Source organism: Littorina saxatilis, linkage group LG12, assembly GCF_037325665.1.
Source record: "Littorina saxatilis isolate snail1 linkage group LG12, US_GU_Lsax_2.0, whole genome shotgun sequence".
Taxonomy (NCBI): Eukaryota; Metazoa; Mollusca; class Gastropoda; order Littorinimorpha; family Littorinidae; genus Littorina; species Littorina saxatilis.
Genome location: NC_090256.1, coordinates 66,466,854 through 66,474,693, shown reverse-complemented (window position 1 = coordinate 66,474,693; position 7,840 = coordinate 66,466,854).

The following is a 7,840-nucleotide window of genomic DNA, read 5'->3' as shown; positions in this document are numbered from 1 at the left end:
GCTCCCTTAATCGTTGGGCAGCATTTGGTAGAATTTCCAGCAGTCGGTTTATTTCAGCATCAAGACCCTCAGGTTTGCTAGCTTCACACTCACTTTGCGACTGATCTACACTCTCACTGTTTGACGGATCCACAAACGTTTTGTTTTTGATTGTGATCTTACCACTGCCATCGTTCACCTCTATCTCCTGGCCAGCTTTATTAATCTCTGCGGGTGTCAACCGGAAATCTTTTGACACGAACTTTCTCTTTCCCGTTGCTTCATCGAGTACCAACTTTCGAAATTTTAATGGATCACCACTATGCTCCGCTTCAATATGACGTACTACTTCCGTTAGTCTTGAAAAAAGGTCCGAACAGTAGTAGCACTTGAACTCCATCACCTGAAAGGAGCACATTCTTTCATTATAAAAACCACAAACAAAAAACAAGCCAGGGACAAAAGATCACACACACACACATACACACAAAAAAACAGCTCCTGGGTAGCCCATTTGGTTTAGCCATGCAGTCATGAAGCTGCATGGATTATATCCCATATTTATTTTTCGATATCAGGTTTGTACCAATCCATGTATCTTAATGAGTGAAATGAAATAGTCTTTTCGTTGTGATCATCTCACTCTACCTTACTATATTATTGTTATCTCAGTAGACTAGTGGTTGAGCGTTGGTTGTATTGTGTTGCGTTGTGTTGAGTAGAATCTGAAATCCTCTCCCCCGATGTAACCGGGGTTTTGGCATCTATTGCCATATCACAACAGAATGTTGGTGTCACAGTGAGTAATGACAATAACAAAAACAAAAAACCACATAAGAGAGAGAGAGAGAGAGAGAGAGAGAGAGAGAGACACAGAGAGAGCGAGAGAGAGACAGAGACAGAGAGACAGAGACAGAGAGAGAGAGAGAGAGTGAGTGAGAGAGAGAGAGAGAAAGAGAGAGAGAGAGAGGCTATTTAATTTAATATATTACCAAATTAGTATACACCAGAAGGTTTATGATTTTCCAGACCTGTATGGAACATGCCTAGAGACAGACACAAATAAAGTCCTGTTTCTTTCTTTAAAACAGTGGCGGCGGTGTGCAACCACTTGCGACGGCGGTGTGCAACCGCAACAAAAAAGAGACGGCGGAAGTGTGCAACCGAAAAATCTTGGGGTGTCCTCACAGATTCATAAAATATGACGCTTCTGCTCCACTTTAAAACTTATTATTTGACCGAGATGTCAAGGAATGGCCATTGATTACAGCACAATAGTGTGTGATCATTATCATGCTCTTAAATGTCCGTCGTGACTGTGGAAAGTCAAAACTTGCACAGAATACGCATAAAAAGGTGTAAATAATTGAAGCACAACGTTCACAAGCACATTAAAGCAATGAAACAGATCGATCGTTTGATGCAGCAACATCTTAGGCCAAAGTACAATCGATGTTTCTGTGATGATATGTCATGTGTGAGAAGTTACAGGTGATTTTGTGGAGATACTTACGTCGCGTGTCTTAGTTAAACGGCGGAAGTGCGCAACCAAAACCGGCGGCTGCGTTTTTCTAATGCAACCACGGTATACGGTGTGTGTTAGTGTTATTCGTGATTTCCTTCACAGATGGCTAGCTTCACACTGGTTTTTGCCTCGCCAACTTCTTAGTGACTTACTCAATCAATCAATCAAAATGAGGCTTATATCGCGCGTATTCCGTGGGTACAGTTCTAAGCGCAGGGATTTTTAAATTTTTAAATTTTTTTTTATTTTATGCAATTTATATCGCGCACATATTCAAGGCGCAGGGATTTATTTATGCTGTGTGAGATGGAATTTTTTTTTTTACACAATACATCATGCATTCACATCGGCCAACTTACTGTTCTTCTAGCCGACAAAACTCGAACATGTGAAGGACCAGCACCAAGGAATGTTCTTCTCGGATCTTAGAAAGTGTCGTAATCAACACAACGTGGATACCTTCAGCACCGATTAGGCCTACCGGTGCCCTCAGTGCTAGACTGACGATACGTGTGGATGTAGAAACAAGTCGCGTAAGGCGAAAATACAATATTTAGTCAAGTAGCTGTCGAACTCACAGAATGAAACTGAACGCAATGCCATTTTTCAGCAAGACCGTATACTCGTAGCATCGTCAGTCCACCGCTCATGGCAAAGGCAGTGAAATTGACAAGAAGAGCGGGGTAGTAGTTGCGCTAAGAAGGATAGCACGCGTTTCTGTACCTCTCTTTGTTTTAACTTTCTGAGCGTGTTTTTAATCCAAACATATCATATCTATATGTTTTTGGAATCAGGAACCGACAAGGAATAAGATGAAAGTGTTTTTAAATTGATTTGGACAATTTAATTTTGATAATAATTTTTATATATTTAATTTTCAGAGCTTGTTGTTAATCCGAATATAACATATTTATATGTTTTTGGAATCAGAAAATGATGGAGAATAAGATAAACGTAAATTTGGATCGTTTTATAAATTTTTATATTTTTTTTACAATTTTCCGATTTTTAATGACCAAAGTCATTAATTAATTTTTAAGCCACCAAGCTGAAATGCAATACCGAAGTCCGGGCTTCGTCGAAGATTACTTGACCAAAATTTCAACCAATTTGGTTGAAAAATGAGGACGTGACAGTGCCGCCTCAACTTTCACGAAAAGCCGGATATGTCTTCATCAAAGACATTTATCAAAAAAATGAAAAAAACTTTCGGGGATTTCATACCCAGGAACTCTCATGTCAAATTTCATAAAGATCGGTCCAGTAGTTTAGTCTGAATCGCTCTACACACACACACACACACACACGCACAGACACACATACACCACGACCCTCGTTTCGATTCCCCCTCGATGTTAAAATATTTAGTCAAAACTTGACTAAATATAAAAAGCGCCCAGAAGCGTGCACGACCAATGTCCTCCCGGGATGTGCACTCTTGTGATAGGGGGCACAATTAAAAGTCGCGGCTTGCATAAAGCGCCGCCGGAAAGAAGAAGGGTGTAGAGAATTGAAGCGATCAGAGGACGATGGGAGGGGACTTCAGACAGGACAAGTACGATTACAGCCGATGTGTGAAATCTGTGTGGTTCAATAGAGGGCTGGAGCGCATGGCCATTGCTTTTTACATTTAGTCAAGTTTTGACTCAATGTTTTAACGTAGAGGGGGGAATCGAGACGAGGGTCGTGGTGTATGTGCGTGCGTGCGTGCGTGTGTGTGTGTGTGTGTGTGTGTGTGTGTGTGTGTCTCTGTGTGTGTGTGTAGAGCGATTCAGACTAAACTACTGGACCGATCTTTATGAAATTTGACATGAGAGTTCCTGGGTATGAAATCCCCAGACGTTTTTTTCATTTTTTTGATAAATGTCTTTTATGACGTCATATCCGGCTTTTCGTGAAAGTTGAGGCGGCACTGTCACGCCCTCATTTTTCAACCAAATTGGTTGAAATTTTGGTCAAGTAATCTTCGACGAAGCCCGGACTTCGGTATTGCATTTCAGCTTGGTGGCTTAAAAATTAATTAATGACTTTGGTCATTAAAAATCTGAAAATTGTAAAAAAAAAAAAATATTTTTAAAACGATCCAAATTTACGTTCATCTTATTCTCCATCATTTTCTGATTCCAAAAACATATAAATATGTTATATTTGGATTAAAAACAAGCTCTGAAAATTAAATATATAAAAATTATTATCAAAATTAAATTGTCGAAATCAATTTAAAAACACTTTCATCTTATTCCTTGTCGGTTCCTGATTCCAAAAACATATAGATATGATATGTTTGGATTAAAAACACGCTCAGAAAGTTAAAAACAAAGAGAGGTACAGAAAAGCGTGCTATCCTTCTTAGCGCAACTACTACCCCGCTCTTCTTGTCAATTTCACTGCCTTTGCCATGAGCGGTGGACTGACGATGCTACGAGTATACGGTCTTGCTGAAAAATGGCATTGCGTTCAGTTTCATTCTGTGAGTTCGACAGCTACTTGACTAAATGTTGTATTTTCGCCTTACGCGACTTGTTCTTTTTACAAGCGGTGTCGGTTTGAGTTTACTGGCCATTTCTAAGTTGAGAAATCCGTGTCCGTCTCTGTACTGGAATGTACTCAATGTTCTACAGCTCAGCCTTCCTGGCCGCAGATCGATTCCAGAATTATTGTTGATCATTGCTTCAATACTTTGAAGCTGTTGCTTGAATAATAACCAGGTAAAAATTAGTATTTCGGTGTTCAGTCAAATGTTAAAGTTTCTACCACAGACATACACACATACATACGCAGGCACGCACGCACGCACAGACAGACAAAAGCTAGCATCGCATAGGCTACACTTACGTGAGCCAAAAAATGAAAGATACCGCACAAGGGCTATTTTCAGAGTTCAATACCCTCACAATGACAGTCTCAGCGTGCTTCAACATTTTTGTCAAAGACGCTCAGGTGGTGATTCTGGCTTCCCTCCTTCCTTTCGCGCAAGTGGGTGGCACGATTTATTTTTTTAACGAGGTTTCAGGTCATTATTTTTTTCCCTCCCACATGTTTGGTTGTTTTCCTGTCTGTAATTCTTGGACAAATAACCTCACAATAGTCTTCTTTGCGTCGCCTTTCAGAATGCATATCAAGAATGTATCCCGGTTGAGTAGGGACTGAAAATAAGAGAGTCACGTAAAGCATCACTGCTTTATCGGGGGAAAAAACAATGGAAAACAAGTCGCGTAAGGCGAAAATACAATATTTAGTCAAGTAGCTGTCGAACTCACAGAATGAAACTGAACGCAATGCCATTTTACTCGTAGCATCGTCAGTCCACCGCTCATGGCAAAGGCAGTGAAATTGACAAGAAGAGCGGGGTAGTAGTTGCGCTAAGAAGGATAGCACGCTTTTCTGTACCTCTCTTTGTTTTAACTTTCTGAGCGTGTTTTTAATCCAAACATATCATATCTATATGTTTTTGGAATCAGGAATCGACAAGGAATAAGATAAAAGTGTTTTTAAATTGATTTGGACAATTTAATTTTGATAATAATTTTTATATATTTAATTTTCAGAGCTTGTTTTTAATCCGAATATAACATATTTATATGTTTTTGGAATCAGCAAATGATGGAGAATAAGATAAACGTAAATTTGGATCGTTTTATAAATTTTAATTTTTTTTACAATTTTCCGATTTTTAATGACCAAAGTCATTAATTAATTTTTAAGCCACCAAGCTGAAATGCAATACCGAACCCCGGGCTTCGTCGAAGATTACTTGACCAAAATTTGAACCAATTTGGTTGAAAAATGAGGGCGTGACAGTGCCGCCTCAACTTTCACGAAAAGCCGGATATGACGTCATCAAAGACATTTATCAAAAAAATGAAAAAAACGTCTAGGGATTTCATACCCAGGAACTCTCATGTCAAATTTCATAAAGATCGGTCCAGTAGTTTAGTCTGAATCGCTCTACACACACACACAGACAGACAGACACACACACACACACCCACACACACACACACACATATACACCACGACCCTCGTCTCGATTCCCCCCTCTACGTTAAAATATTTAGTCAAAACTTGACTAAATATAAAAAGGAGAAGGCTGTGGGTACATTGAAATAAGCTTAAATAGAGAAATTGACTAAAAAGGTGGAAGAAAATCGATTCGTGGAGCACATATTAACTGGGAAATAGGAAATGTGAATTTGGTCGCGACAGCTTGTCTGTGCCTGTCGTCACGTTTTAGAATGTTTTATTTTCTGTTTGTGCGAGTGTCCTTTGTTGACTTCTTTGGCAGCTTTGTTCTCAGTAGTTTCTTTTCTTGTTTGCTTTTTCTTGTTTGTATACTGGGTGTTTTCGACCGTACAGTGTACATTTTCCCGGTACTGTTTTCTAGCTCGTGCTGTTTTTATTTGCTTAGATGTGTCTACCTTCTCAGTCAATTCTGTAAACAGTCCAGACACAGGTGACATAGCCTACACGAACAAGCAGATGCAATGTTGTTCAGTGCCATCTCTGATGAGACATCATATGGGCTGTAACTGTAGATTGTCTTACTTGACGAGATACTGGTGTTTACATAATTATCTTCTCTTTTTTATCGAGCTTCCGCGTTCGTGGAATGCAACTCGCACGCATGTATACTCGCGTTTGACACGAGTGGGCTTTTGCGTGTATGGTCGCCCCCCCCCCCCCCCCCTTCCTCCCCATCTCGACATTTAGTCAGTCATACTCCCTTTTTTAGAAGATGCATTCAAGGTATATTCGTGTTCCTGTAAACCATATCGAACCCCGACATTGTTAACAAGATCATATCCGGGTTAACTTGGTCGCGTGTTTGCGTGTACTGTACACACGAAGGACAAGCAGGTCTGTGCAGTACCCCGCGAAAGAAAAGCAACTCATTCGCGCCCACTTTTGCAAGTGATTTTTCGTCATTTTCAAATTGTCGTAAAATATGAACCAGATAAGGTACACAAAAACGGAAGACAGATTCGTGGAGGATATTTTACTGGCTGTACGATTAGTGCATAGTATTAAGTCGTTTTATTTTTACACCTTTTCATAAACTGTGTTATACAGGGTAGGGGTCAATCGAGTCGTGATTGCAGGCGAACGTGTCACTTCGACACGCTACAAAATTCGTAAAAATGCATATTTTTCAACTAGGTAAAGACAGTTGTGGGAGAAATTAATTTCTCAATATGATCATTTAAATTGGTTCATATTTTACGACAATTTGAAAATGACGAAAAATCACTTGCAACAGTGGACCCGAATGAGTTGCGTTTCTTTTCCCGGGTACTGTACACAAGATGACCTGAAAGATCGGACAAATCTTCTCCGGCACAGGTGACTGAAAGTGTATTTCATCTGGCCAGAGGGATCACGGTGATAGGCTAGTGGCATCTGGCGTGAGGCGAAGCCATATGGTCCATTCCTGTGGATTTCTTTTTTAACGGGACACTTTCGTTTTCATTTTAAAGAAAAAATAACGCACTAAGGGTGTCTTGTAATCGATTGATGTCTTGTCAATGGAGGGGAACCACGCGATAGGAACATTGTAACAAGAATCGACTCGTTGTTTGGTAATTGTTCTTTTAATTTTTAATTTTTTTTTACAAGATTACAGTAGACTTCTTGCCATGCTGTCCCGCCTTCCTATCTATTAAGACATAATAATCAGGGGTATTCCAGCTGTAATAAGGCTTAAATATAGATTTTAAACTAGTAAGTATAATTATAGTATAATATAAGTATATAATAAAGTACTGATGAAAGTATGCTGTAGTTAATTGTGTGGCATTTACTTGCTTGTGTCGGAATGTTGAATAACATTTACAAGAGCAACCATAAACAAGTCGCGTAAGGCGAAAATACAATATTTAGTCAAGTAGCTGTCGAACTCACAGAATGAAACTGAACGCAATGCCATTTTTCAGCAAGACCGTATACTCGTAGCATCGTCAGTCCACCGCTCATGGCAAAGGCAGTGAAATTGACAAGAAGAGCGGGGTAGTAGTTGCGCTAAGAAGGATAGCACGCTTTTCTGTACCTCTCTTTGTTTTAACTTTCTGAGCGTGTTTTTAATCCAAACATATCATATCTATATGTTTTTGGAATCAGCAACCGACAAGGAATAAGATGAAAGTGTTTTTAAATTGATTTGGACAATTTAAATTTGATAATAATTTTTATATATTTAATTTTCAGAGCTTGTTTTTAATCCGAATATAACATATTTATATGTTTTTGGAATCAGCAAATGATGGAGAATAAGATAAACGTAAATTTGGATCGTTTTATAAATTTTTATTTTTTTTTACAATTTTCCGATTTTTAATGACC